At 44.5% G+C, this 14,222-nt stretch overlaps 1 long non-coding RNA gene across 1 annotated transcript; it reads right to left on the bottom strand.

Moving 5' to 3' along the window:
- Positions 1-5,413: 5,413 nt before the first annotated feature.
- LOC119251872 (uncharacterized) lies at positions 5,414-10,728 on the bottom strand. Its single transcript, XR_005126619.2, has 3 exons — positions 10,498-10,728; positions 9,774-9,825; positions 5,414-6,613 (listed from the first exon to the last, which is right to left on the bottom strand). It is a non-coding gene; the product is annotated as an uncharacterized LOC119251872 (long non-coding RNA).
- Between the last annotated feature and the right edge of the window lie 3,494 nt (positions 10,729-14,222).

Genomic DNA, 14,222 nt, shown 5'->3' with positions numbered 1-14,222 from the left:
TTATTACTGCTTTTGCTGCATCCCATACATTTAGGATATTGCTGTCCTCCTTGTCGTTCAATTCAAAAAATTTTTTAATTTCTTCTTTGATCTCCTCATTAGTCCAGTGGTCTTCCAGTAGTGTGGTTTTCAATCTCCATGAGGTAGGAGAGTTCCTTGCCTTCTTTTTATGGTTTATTTCTAGTTTGATGCCTTCATGGTCAAAAAAGATGGTTGGTATGATTTCAATCTTGGTGTATCTGTTGATGTTTGTCTTGTGCCCCAGTATGTGATCGATCCTGGAGAATGATCCATGTGTGCTTGAGAAAAATGTGTACTCCGTTTTTTTTTTTGTGTGTGTGTGTTTAGTGTTCTATAGATGTCTGTTAAGCCCAAGCGCTCTAGGTCCTTATTTAGAGCTTTAGTGTCTTTACTTATTTTTTGTTTTGTTCATCTATCCATTGTTGATAGTGGTGTGTTGAAGTCTCCCACTACGTATGTGTTTTCTCTGATGTCTGTTTTCAGAGATGACAACAGTTGTCTGATATATTTTGGTGCTCCTTCATTTGGTGAATATGTTAATGAATGTTATTTCTACTTGAATTATTGTCCCCTTGATCATAATGTAGTGACTGTTGGGGTCTCTTTTCATCTTTTTGAGTTTGAAATCTGTTTTATCTGATATAAGTATAGCTGTTCCTTGCTTTCTTTTTTGGTCCATTTGCTTGTAGGATTGTTTTCCATCCTTTAACTTTGAGTCTATTTTTATCTTTTGTACCTAATGTGTTTCCTGGAGACAGCAAAAGTTTGGGTTTTGTTTCTTAATCCAGCCTGCAATTCTGTGTCTTTTTATTGAAGAGTTTAGTCCATTTACATTTAGAGTTAATATTGATATGTTAGCATCTGTATTTGCCATTGTGTTTGTCTTTCCTTTGATTTTATTTATTTATTCTTTTAATAACTTTTTTTTTGGCCTTCTTTCTTTGTTATTTGTCTCTCTGAGGTTCTGGCTTTAGGATTCCCTGTAGTATTTTTTGGAGTGGGGCTTTATTCGTAATGAAATTCCAGAGTTTCTGTTTGTCTGGGAAGGTCCTTATTCTTTCTTCATAGAGGAAGGAGAGCTTTGCAGGATAGAGTATTCCTTGTTGGCATCTGTTTTCTTGGAGTCTGTTGACTATGTCCCTCAACTCTCTCCTTGCCCATAGTGTTTCTTCGTAGAAGTCTGATGTCAGCCTGATTGGTTTTCCTTTGAATGTTATCTGTTTCTTCTCTCTTGTCAGCTTCATTATTTTTTCCTTGTCCTGGATTCTTGGGAGCTTTACTATTATGTGTCTTGCTGTATTTTTCCTTTCGTCGTGGAAGTTTGGTGTTCTTCTTGCTTCTTGTATATCAATTTTCAGCTCCTTCTTCACATTTGGGAAGTTCTCTTCAATTATCTCCTGGAATATTTTCTCTGTTCCTACATCTCTCTCCTCTCCTTCTGGAATTCCTATAACTCTTATATTTCCATTCCTCATGGAGTCAGATAGTTCCCGAAGTCTTTCTTCGGTCTTTTTCCTTCATACTTCTCTTTTTCTATTTTGGTTCTTTTTATTTCTGTGTCTTCAAGAGTACTTACTCGTTCTTCCATTTCATCTATTCTGCTTTCATTGCTTTTCCCAGAGTTCTTTAGTGCCTCCATTAATTCTTTGATCTCCTGCATTTCTTTTACTTCCCTTTAGGGACTCAATTTAATTCTTCTGATCATTGATTATTTTTCCCTTATCATTGTTTTCCTTTATGAGTTCTGTCACTTTTTTAATCATGCCAATTTTAAATTTTCTTTCTGGAAGGCTCAGAAGTTCTTCCAAGTTACTGTCGTTGCAATCTGGGGTGTGGTTTTCTTTTTGTGGTGTGCTTTTTTCCTGAGGAGTTGCTAGGTTGTGTGTGGTCCTTCTACTCCCTACTGTCTGTTTTCTAATTTGCCGTATGCATTGGGACACTGTGTTGCTAGGACTGGCCGGCATCTTCGGTGAACTTCTCTGCACCCCTCTTGTTCCTCCGGGAGCCATCTGTTGGTTTCAAGCCCTCTTTACTGAAGAAAGGTCCCTGTTCTAAAATGCCAATGCGTGGACACACTCCCCTGCATGCCTGGTCTGCCCCGGCGGTGGGTTCCCGCTCCCCCTCTGGGCTTGGACTTCAGGTCAGAAGGGGCCTGGCATGGGCAAACTTCCCAGATCACCTCTGGCTCCTCCGGGAGCCTTCTGCTGGTTTCAGGCAGTCTTTACTGAAGGAATGTCCCTGTTCTAAAATGGCGATGTGGGACGCACTCCCTGCGAGTCCAGTCTGAGGCACACTCTTCTGTGCGCCTGGTCTGCCCCGGCCGTGGGTGCCCACTCCCCCTCTGGGCTCAGACTGCTGGTCGGAAGGGGCCTGGCATGGGCTAACTTCCCAGCTCACCACTGGCTCCTCCAGGAGCCTTCTGCTGGTTTCAAGCATTCTTTACTGAAGAAAGGTTCCTGTTCTATGGGGTGCTGGTGATTTTTTTTCTGGTTGCTAGGTGGCGCCAGAGATCTCTCCTAGTGTCCTTGGGGAGCTGTTTTTTTCACCCTGTGGGACAGGGAACAGAGTGGGAATGGTGGGGAAAACCTCAATGGCTTTGGGGTGCTGTGTCTGCCTTATGCCCCACCATCGTGGGGAACCCACGCCCCAAATTTCGTGCCCCGGGTCTCAGTTCAAAGCCCTCAGGTCCAGGACATGGGCTGTAGCCCAGTTCAGTGTCTGCAGAAATGGCGCCTTTTGCACCCCGCTCCCGTGTCCGTGTCTGGGCACCTGTTTTCTGATTACTCAGTGAGGGACTTTCACCTCAGTGAGGGCCCCTGCGCATCTCCCTGCAAGCCTAGGTCGCAGGCGTGGGGACCTGGGCAGCCGCAATCCGCGTTTGCTTTTCAAGCACACTGCTTTTCCGCACAAGCTTACGAGCTGGCCTGGGGCTGGCTGTGTGTAGGTCTCCGGGGGTCTTTGTTTTTCTCTAATGGTGCCTGGAGCCGTTCGCTCACCTCCGCGCATGAATCCTGCAGGGTTCTCCACAGCTCCAGTTCACGGTGTGTGGTGGCTGAAATAGTTACTTTCCACTCACAGTCCCGCTTGATGCGTAGTTTGTTCTTGTTGGTTGTTTTTTTGTTTGTTTGTTTGTTTGTTTTTTCCTCCTTTCTGTTGGTCGGATAGTACCAACTTTGTGGATGGGGGAGGGCAGCAGGTTTCTGAGCTTTCCTCCCTTCTAGTCCTCTTTCATGGCAACTTTCTTCTTTGTGTAGTTTGCTGGAGTCGTCTGTTTATCTTCCGTGTCCCAGTTCTCACTGGGACCTGCCGCTTTTCCTCCCTATTAACTTTTTTTAAATGGGAGATCTTACTCACAGTGTTTCCTCGCCACCATGTTAAGAATCAACAATTTCAATATGGCCACCTGACCCAAGACAATTTACAGATTCAAGTAATCCCAATGGCAGTCTTCAAAGAAATAGAACAAACATTTGTGTAATTTATATGAAGCTACAAAAACCCTAAACCAAAGCTGTACTGACTAAAAAGGGAAAAAATAGTGGCATCCCAATTCCAGGCTCCATACTATACTATACAGCCATAAAAATTAAAACATGGTACTAGAACAAAGATGCATAGACCAATGGAATAGAATTGAAAGCCCAGAAATAAGCCTATACTTATATGGACAATTAATCTATGACAAAGGAATGAAGCATATACACTGGAGCAAGGAAAGACTCTTCGATAAATGATGTTGGGAAAACTGGACAGCAACATGCAAAAGAATGAAATTAGATCACTCTCTCACACCATACATGAAAATCAACTCAAAATGGATAAAAGATTGGGTGTTAAAGACCTGAAACCATAAAGTACACAGAAAACACCATAAGTAAAACATGCGTGACATAAACTTCAGAAACATCTTTGCAGATTCATCCCCAGCAGCAAAGAATCAAAGTAAAAAATAAACAACTGGGACTATATCAAACTAAAAAGATTCTGTACAGCAAAATAAACAGTAACCAAAACAAAGGGACACTCTAATAGGAGAAAATATTTACACAGCATACATCTGATGATGGACTGATCAACAGAGAGCTCAGACAATTCTACAAAATGGGAGGGTGGAAGGGGAAGAGCTAAATAGGCACTTCTCCAAAGATGACATGAGGATGGCCAACAGGCACATGAAACAATGTTCATCATCACTGATCAGGAAAATTCAAATCAAAACCACAGTGAGATACCACCTCATACCTGGAAGAATGGCCCATAACAACAACAAAAAAAATAGAGGGCCTCCCCAGTGGCACAGTGGGTTGAGCACCACGCTGTGAAACTGTCCACACGCTCTACAGCACAGGTTCGATTCCTGGCCAGCTAGGGAGAAACCCACATGGTGTGGCAGACCTCTCCTGTCACACCCACTGCTCCCCTCAGCGGTGTATTTCAGTCGTCTGCCTGTTCTGTTCTCCACTCTGTCTCTGGTGAATCCTCTCACGCTCCCACGCCTCTGACATGTACCCCAGTTCTTCTATAAATAAATAAGATCTTTAAAAAAAATAGAAACAACAAGTGCTGGTGAGGTGTGGAGAACAAGGAACCCTCTGACACTATGGTGGGAATAAGACTGGCGCATCCCCTATGGAAAGCAGTGCAGAGGTGCTTCACAACTAGAAATGCTTCTGCCATATGACACAGCTACCCCACTGATATCTACACAGGAAACATAAAAACAGTATTTTGAAAGGAAATATGCACACCTATGTTTACTGTAGCACTAATTATTATGGCCAAGATGTGGAAACCACCTGAATGCCCCAGAACAGATGAGTGGGTCAAGAAGATGTGGTATACATACACAGTGGACTACTACTCAGTGATCAAAAAGATAAACTCAGGCCTCCCTGGTGGTGCAGGGGTTAAACACAGCACTATCAAGCTAGCCACAGCCACTACAGCACGAGTTTGATTCCCGGCTGGCCAGGGAGCAACCCACATGGCGCAGCAGACCTCTCCTGACTTGCCTGCTGCTCCCCTCGGGAGAGTATTTCAGTACATCTGCCTGTTCTGCTCCCCACTCTGTCTCTGGTGAATCCTCTCACCACCACCCCACACCTAGGTTACATCCAGTTCTTGTATGCATAAATAAATCTTTAAAAAAAGAAAAGATAAACTCATGCCATTTTCAGCAACATGGATGGAACTGGAAGGGATTATGCTCAGTGAAATAAGCCAGGAGGAGAAACAAATACCAGATGGTTTCCCTTATATGTGGAATATATAGAAACCCAAGGATCAGACAAACTTCAAAACCAACCCTTAAAAGCTGACCACAGATCTGAAGCATCCAGTAGGGGAGGGGAAAAGGGGAGAGCACAGCAGTAGAGGATCAGGGGTAATCTGGTGGTGGGACAGTTATGGTGACCACACCTGAGGGGAGAAATCGTGTATTGTGGGGAAAAAAAGATTACAAATGCAAAATAATGGTAATTCGATAAAAATACATTAAATTGAAAAAATTAAAACAATTCCATATAATTCAGCTATTCCAGTTTTGGATATTTACCCAATGAACACATTAATACAAATTCAAAGAGACATGTGCAACCCCATATTTACAACAGCCAAGAGCTGGAAACAACCTAGCTGTTACTGAGCAATTATTGTGTAAAAAGTACATGTACCCAGGCCTCCCTGGTGGCGCCAGGGGTTGGGCACCACATATGAAGCAATCCACAGCCTCTGCAGCAGGAGTTCGATCCCCGGCCAGCTGGGAGAAATCATATGGTGAAGCAGACATTTCCTTTCTCGCCCGCTGCTCCCGTCGGCACTGTGTTTCAGTCACTCTGCCTGTTCTGTCCCCCACTTTGTCTCTAGTGGATCCTCTCAAGCCCCCCACATCTCTGGCCTGTACCCCATCTCTTGTATACATAAATACATAAATCTTTTTTTTAAAAAAGTACATGTATCCAGCATACTACCATTCAACTATTACCAAGACAAAATCCTACAATCTGTAATAGCTAGATGGATCTACAGGGCATTACGCTTAATGAAATAATTCAGACAGAGAAAAACAAATGCATGATTTCACTTACATGTGGTAGGTACACTGAGAAGCGAAACAAACTAAATAAAACAAAATTAAACTTTCAGACCATGCAACCAAATTAGCTTATCAGATACCACTTCCAAGTCACTCTGAGGATTAAGAATGGGGTCAAAACTGGATTTTAAATTGTGCAAAACAAAGCTTTTTCCCCCACTGAATTTCTAGAAATTACCAGTAATGCAGAGTGAAGGATGCAGATCACCTGGAGAAAGAAGGAGGTTAAGTTCAGGATGAATCACCATGAAGACTTGTTTTTCTTCAACAACTAACCCTCACTTGTTCAATTTAAGTAGGGGTCTGAGACCTCTACACAGCAAGGAAAGAAAACATAAGGGTGGATTAGGAAATCTGGAGGGAAGGCGTCCTCACCAGGGGACCAGTGTCTGCAGTTTTCAGGCATCATATCCCTGAACGATTCCAGCTGGACCTAATGCTGGACCTGCACTCCTCCTGGGCGAACACTGTGGCCACATCTCCAAGTGGCAATCATTCCTGAAATACAAATAACACCTTTACCCAGTGCTCATGGGCAAAGTGCATAACCTGACCAAAGGTTTAAAAAAGAAAAAAAAAAGTTAAAAAAAAAATGGTTCTAAACAACTGTTTATCCAACAAGATTTTTTTTTTAAACATAGTGACATACTATAATGTAATCATTAACTCTTAGGAAAGAGGGGTCCACAACAACACTACATGTAAGATGAGCAAGACTGCAGCCATTTTGAGAAATAACTGTCATCTCAAAAGGGCACAGCTAGTTTCGTTTCGGGGCAAAAACCACAAGCCAAGGGTAAAAGAAACCTAGCTGGCACCATGAGAACTATCCAATCAGGGTGGACCCTGCCCCAGGTGTGAAAAGTCCCCGCATCCTGTCAACAAAGTACAAAAACAGCTGGTTGCTCTGGGAGGGGGTCCCTCTCTTAACCTGATGAGACTGCTGTGTCAGTACTCCAGGCAGAGTTGGGCCCTAGCTTAAGCTAGCAACAAAGCCTTTTTGCTTTTGCATCTCTGGCTCCGTGTAGACTCTGGGAACCCTGGATGGAGTTGAGGCGCCAACTCCTAACATTTTGGGGGCTCGTCTGGGATTCCCAATTACTACACGAGGTGGACCCTGCCACAGGTGTGAAAAGTCCCCGCATCCTGTCAACAAAGTACAAAAACAGCTGGTTGCTCTGGGAAGGGGTCCCTCTCTTAACCTAATGAGACTGCTGTGTCAGTACTCCAGGCAGAGTTGGGCCCTAATTAAGCTAGCAACAAAGCCTTTTTGCTTTTGCATCTCTGGCTCTGTGTAGTCTTTGGAAACCCTGGATGGAGTTGAGGCGCCAACTCCTAACATACACACTATTTTCTAGAAGACAAAGGATAACATTAACAATATAAGAAGATAAATTTAATATAAAAAAACTGAGAAAGCAGGGCCACCCGGTGGCACAAGGGGTTAGGACGCAACCTATGAAGCTAGCCACAGCCACTGCAGCACTAGTTCGATTCCTGGCCAGGAGCTGCCCACATGGCTCAGCAGGCCTCTTGTGACTCGCCTGCTGCTCCCCTCAGCAGTGTGTTTCAGTTAGTCTACCTGTTCTTTTCCCCATTCTGTCTCTGATGAATCCTCTTAACCCCCACATCTCTGGCCCCCCACATCTCTGGATAACATGAAGGCTTGAAACACATTCATTTTTGATTATTGTGTCCATGTAACACAGAAAGGCTGTGTCTATTTCAGTTGGGAAAGTCAGGGTGACTTAGAAGCATTCTCAAATTTAGCAAGGACAACATTGTCATGGGCTGTTATAAAATGCAGATTCTGACACAGGAGTTCTGGGTGGGGTGTATTTCTGTGTTTACAAAGCTCGTGTTTTACATCGGGTGCTGCTGCCTCTGACCCAAGGACCACACATTTGTATAGCAGAGAGGCAGAGCTACAAGGGAAGAACTCAGGTTGATTTTGGACTGAAAGACTTCATGGAATTTTTTTTTAAAGATTTAGTTTATGCACAAGAGCTGCGGTGTAGGCCAGAGATGCCAGGGAAGATTCACCAGAGACAGAGCAGGGAGCAGAACAGGCAGATTTACTGAAATACACTGCTGAGGGGAGCAGTGGGCGAGACAGGAGAGGTCTGCTGTGTTCATGGAAATTAAGTTTTAACAGGACAGTAAGCATAACAAAATATATTTTTTATACTTCTTATGTGCTAAGAAGTGTTTTAACGTATTAATGCCTGAAAGTCATAATTAGTCTCTAAGAGCAATATTCTATTACAAGATACTTTGTCAAATATCCAGCATATAGAGGCTCCTGCAATTGTCCCTGCACATCTGAAGTAGAATTTATGTAAAAGGAACACACAGGCCAATATACAGAGACAACCTGAAAAGAATGTCCATAGCAGGTTTTACTATTAAGAAGAATGGGTGGGGGGGGGACTCCCTGGTGACACAGGGGTTAAAGACAGCACTATCAAGCCATCGCCAGGCCAGCCAAGCAGCTCGAGTTCCGTCCCTGGCCAGGGAGCAACCCACATGGCGCAGCAGACCTCTCCTGCCTCCCTCAGCAGTGTATTTCAGTCAGTCTGCCTGTTCTGCTCCCCACTCTCTGATGAATCCTCTCACCACTGCTGTAGAAATAAATTCTACTTTTTACCCAGGCAGAGGAAGAACTAGCGGTACTTCAGGAATGGTGAGGTCAGGAAAACTTTATTACTCATGCATGAGGTCCCAGACCTGGGTAGCCCCGAAAGGTCTGAGCATCTGTTTAAAGACCAAGGGATCCTGTTATACACAACTGTCACCATGTCTGTTACATTGATAGCATCATTTTTCAGCAGGCACAACCATTGCTGCAAAGTCCCCACACAAGGGAGGCAAGGCAAGGGGGGAAAAGATGCAGGCATTCGGGGATGGCCTTGGAGAGACAGACCAGCTTGGCCAGCTGCCCTATCTTGTAGATATGAGTTCTGAGGCCCTGGCCATGAATCTTGAAAGGGAAGGAGCTGTAAGTAAGCAAGCTTGTGGATTATACCTGCGTTGAAGTGTTCACTGCACCTGGGCTGGAGTTCTGCTGGAATCTTTAATATATTCATTTGCTCAATAATACATTTCGATTCACCACCCCCACACACCTCTGGCTTACACCCCAGTTTGGTATATATAAATAAATCTTTAAAAAAAAAAGAATGGGAACAAGAAGGTAAGAACTTACAACGGATCAAATCATGTTAACATGCCTGCAGAGAAGTAAAACTGGCAACTATAAACATTAAAAGTGATAGAGAAACTTTCATTTGATAAAGGTTTTAAATTTTATATTTATTACTTATGCTGAGTTTTATGCTATATATTTATGGCACTTGACCATACATTAAAAGACGACAATGAATATTAACCGTGGAATATAACAGAAACTCACTGATTATAACCTCTTGGGACTGCTTAAACCCTCCACTTGCAAAAGCTGCTAATTCCAATAAACAAAGATCAGATCCTTAACTTTCAATGCTAAATGCAAGCAATGACAAACTAAGAAGATTAAATGTGATGACTTCTGCCTCTCTGCACTTAAGCCCTCCCAACCCCTTACAAACAACTCAAAAATGATTAGCTTGGTAGCGGAAAAAGGTGGAAGAGCAACCTTCTAAGTGAATAAAGTTCTCACCTGTGAAAAGACAGATTGAAACCAGGTGCCCGGAGCACGCTCCTCTAGGCAGCTGATGGGGGAAATGGTAATCATGAAATATCAGTTTAATGCAAATTCAAGTCTGTTTATTCCTCCCATGCACTGAGGTCTCCAGTAGTGAATTTAAACTTCTGTTTAAAAGATTTTATTTTATGCATACAAGAGCTTGGGGTGCAAGCCAGAGGTGCAAAGGTGCGCTCCCTACCAGGGAGCTAACCCACATGGCGCAGTAAAGAATCTTCCCTTAGCAACAGAGGAAGCTGGTGTCTTCTAATCGCTTTTCTCTTCCAGAACTTTGCATTATTCTCGCCCATTAATGCCACCCTGATTAAGTGCATTCCGCCCGCAGGGCAGGGCTGAAGTTGCATCCACATGAAACCTCAAACTACACTGTCCCCATCTTATATCTGAGCATGTCCCCACCCCAGTAGCTGTCTAGCATGTCAGCACTGCCCTGCTGCTGTGTCGCGAAAGGGCCCTTTCCAAAGCTACATCACAGGCCGGGGGGGACACTTCAGGCCAGGACGGGAGCTGGGCCTGGGGTGCAGCGTATTCTAGAAAGCCGACACTGACTATCTGAAGAGAAGGGGGGGCGGGGGGGGGCTGAAAACAGGCCTCAGCAGGACCGAGGTAAAGTCTGCGGGCGCCACGCCATTTCAGGGCTGAAAGCAGCCACGGCGCGTCCCTGGGCCCACGTGCTCACCTGAGCAACCGCGGGACTCTCCTCCTCGGCTCTGGCTTCTCGGGCTCTGGCATCTCAAGAAACCACGTCATCTTCACACTCTCCCCTCGGGGCTGCTGCCAACACCCGCCGGCAGGAGGGCCTGGAAACGCTGAAACGCCCGCCTCTGCCGGCCTTTGTCTGGGAAGAGTCCGACCGGGAAGCTTCGCCTTCCCCGGGACAAGGGCTCTCTCCGCCCACACACGGTCACGCGCGCGGCCATAACAGGGAGCGGCCGCCCTGACGCACGCGCGGAGGCGACTCGCGATGGCGCCCTTTACGTCCTGCCTCCCGCCCAAACGCCCCGCCCGAGCACCCGCGCCCCGCCCCCACCCCCTAGCACGTGCTCACCGCCCCGCCTCCCCCGCCCGCCCACTGGCCCACCCCCCCCAACCCCCTCAGCACATGCGCACCGCCCCGCCCCCAGGCCCGCCCGAGCACGTGCGCGCACAGGCCCGCCCCGCCCCCACCCGCAGCCGGAAGACGCTTGGGCGCGCAGGTGCGGGCACTGCGGGCGTTGCCGCTGCTGTGGAGACCGGCAGGCTCGCTGAGCGTTTCTTCAGGAGACATCAGGGCGCGTGGACGCCTCGGGGTCGGGCCCCCTCGAGGTTGAGCAGCTGCGGGCGCATCATGGGGCGCGAACGGCAGCCCCGCGGGGTGTGTCTCTAGGCAGCGGCGCCCCCAGCCCGTTTCCAGCAGCTGTGAGGGCAGGACCCGCGTCCCGCGCGCCCGAGGCCCCGACAGCCCAGAGGCTCTGGGCGGAACTTTGAGCAGGAGGCGGCCCTGAGCGCGTTCGCGGGCAAGGCTCAGCCTGCGGTGGGTGCCCACCCCGGGACCCTGGGCCTCTAGACACAAAAAGAAATCATTTTATTCCTCCTGAACCACTCAAACAGAACAGGTGTAGGGTGTTGTTTCCCTCACCACCATCCTCATCATGTGGTCAACTTACTGCTCCATACAGGGTCCTCACCCCTCCTCGGGCGCTTGGAAAGAAAATCTGTGACTTGTTCCAGAGACTATTCAACCTCCCCACCAACTCTACTAAGCCTTGTCATTTAGTGCTTGAGAAAGCCATGTCCCTCTTGGCATCATATCACCAACACTGGAAAGAAATCTGAAAGGTCTTAGATTTTACTAGAAATGCAAATCCAACATGTTAGCCTGAGTTTCAATGATTCTGACCAAAAAACATAAGATGCCTTAGTGTGTAAGCAAAGAGTAATTATTGTAAAGTCTAGGCCAGGGCAGGGATGGGTCAGGGAACTTAAAACTGCTGCCACCTGCATCCCGGAGACCAGCTAGAGCTGGACCTGATAAGCAGCGATGAAAGAACAACCAGTTCTGAGAGGAAAAAAACTTTGAAAAGCAACTTCGACTCCTGAACCTTGCTGGAGAGCACAATAAAAATCTCTGCCTTTCAGAAACTAGGCCTGACACTTTACTGCGCCAAAACCTTTCAATTATTACACAACAGAGAGCTTTATGTACAAGTTTGTTCCCCTTTCTGTTCCACATTCCATAGGTAGATGTTAAAAAATGCAGGTTTGGATCACAGCTGAAAAAATGAGAACTTAAAATAATTTGAAATTGTTCTGATAACAATACAAGGAATCCAAATAGGAAAAGAAGAAGTCAAACTATCACTGTTTACAGATGATATGATAATATACATAGAGAACCCACAAAAACTCCACAGAAAAACTAATTCAACTCATCAGTTCAGTAAAGTGGCAGGATACAAAATCAACATGCAAAAATCAGTAGCCTTCCTATACGCCAACAATAAATCTGAAGAAGAAGAAATAAAAAAAAATCCCCTTTACTATCGAAACAAAAAAAATCAAGTACTTGGGAATAAATCTAACAAAAGAGGTAAAGGACCTATACAAAGAAAACTATAAAACACTGTTAAAAGAAATAGAAGAAGACACACAAAAAAATGGAAAGAAATCCCCTGCTCATGGATTGGAAGAATAAACATTATCAAAATGGCCATCCTACCAAAAGCAATATACAGATTCAATGCTATTCCAATAAAAATTTCAATGTCATTCTTCAAAGAAATAAAACAATTATTGATGAAATTCATATGGAATCACAAAAAACCCCGAATAGCCAAAGTTCTCCTGAAAAAAAAGAAGGGAATGGAGGCATACACTCCCAGACTTCAAACTTTACTACAAAGCCATAATCATCAAAACTGCATGGTATTGGAACAAGAACAGACACACAGACCAATGGAATCGAATAGAAAATCCAGAAATAAACCCACAGATTTATGGTCAACTAATCTTTGACAAAGGAGCAAAGAATATGCACTGGAGCAAAGAAAGTTTGTTCAATAAATGGTGCTGGGAAAACTGGGTCACTACATGCAAAAGAATGAAGCTTGACTACTACCTAACACCCTGCACAAAAACCAACTCAAAATGGATTAAAGAACTAGACATAAGACCTGAAACCATAAAATATATAGAAGGAAATATAGGCAAAACTACATGATATGCACATCAACGACATCTTTACAGACACATCACCCAAAGCAGTCATAGTGAAGGCAAAGATAAACAGCTGGGACTACATCAAATTAAAGAGCTTCTGCATAGCAAAAGAGACAATAACCAAAACAAAGATACCCCACCAACTGGGAGAACATTTTTGCACACAACACTAATGGTAAAGGACTGATCACAAAAATCTACAAAGAGCTGATGAGACTCAACAACAACAAAGAAAATAATCCAGTCCAAAAATGGGCAGAAGAGCTAAAAAGAAACTTCTCTGAAGAGGAAATGCAAATGGCCAACAGGCATATGAAAAAATGTTCAACATCACTTGTAATCAGGGAAATGCAAATCAAAACTACCATGAGATACCATCTCACACCAGTGAGAATGGCACATATTAAAAAAACTAGCAACAACAAATGTTGGCGAGGTTGTGGAGAAAAAGGAACTCTTCTGCACTGTTGGTGGGAGTGCAAACTGGTCCAACCACTATGGAGAGCTGTGTGGAGATTTCTGGACCTACTAAATAAACATAGAGCTTCCATATGATCCAGCAATTCCACTCCTAGGTATTTAACCAGAGGACACAGAAACATCAATTCCAAAGAGCACCTGTACGCATATGTTTATAGCAGCACTATTTACAATAGCTAAGCTTTGGAAACAACCCAAATGCCCAAAAATAGATGACTGGATCAAGAAGATGTGGTACATATACACCATGGAATATTACTCAGCATTCAAAAAAGAGAAACACATGCAATTTGCAGCAACATGGATGGAGCTGGAAGGGATCATGCTCAGCGAAATAAGCCAGAAAGAAAAAGAAAAATACCGGATGGTCTCACTCATAGCAGGAATCTAGAAAACTTAAATAAGGGACCAGGAAAACGAATAACCATAAGAAAAATATATCAAAATAAACAAACAACTATGAACCAGAGAGACTCTATTGGGTGTGGGGGGCGGGGAAAGGAGGGCTTGGGGTAAAAATAACGGGGTTATAATTGTATGGGGAATATAAAAATAAAATTTAAATTAAAAAAAAAGAAAATGTTCTGATAACAAACATACCTAATGGATTTTCAGGTGGGGTGATAGAATCTGTATTTCTTTTTTTTTAAATATTTATTTATACAAGTACCAGGGTACAGGCCAGAGGCGTGGGAGGGTGAGAGAATTCAACAGAAACAGAGCAGG

This window comes from Talpa occidentalis, unplaced genomic scaffold, assembly GCF_014898055.3.
Source record: "Talpa occidentalis isolate TD23 unplaced genomic scaffold, MPIMG_talOcc4v2.1 talOcc4.2, whole genome shotgun sequence".
Lineage (NCBI taxonomy): Eukaryota > Metazoa > Chordata > Mammalia > Eulipotyphla > Talpidae > Talpa > Talpa occidentalis.
Note: the sequence above shows the minus strand (reverse complement) of the source record. Positions and strands in the feature narration are given on the sequence as shown.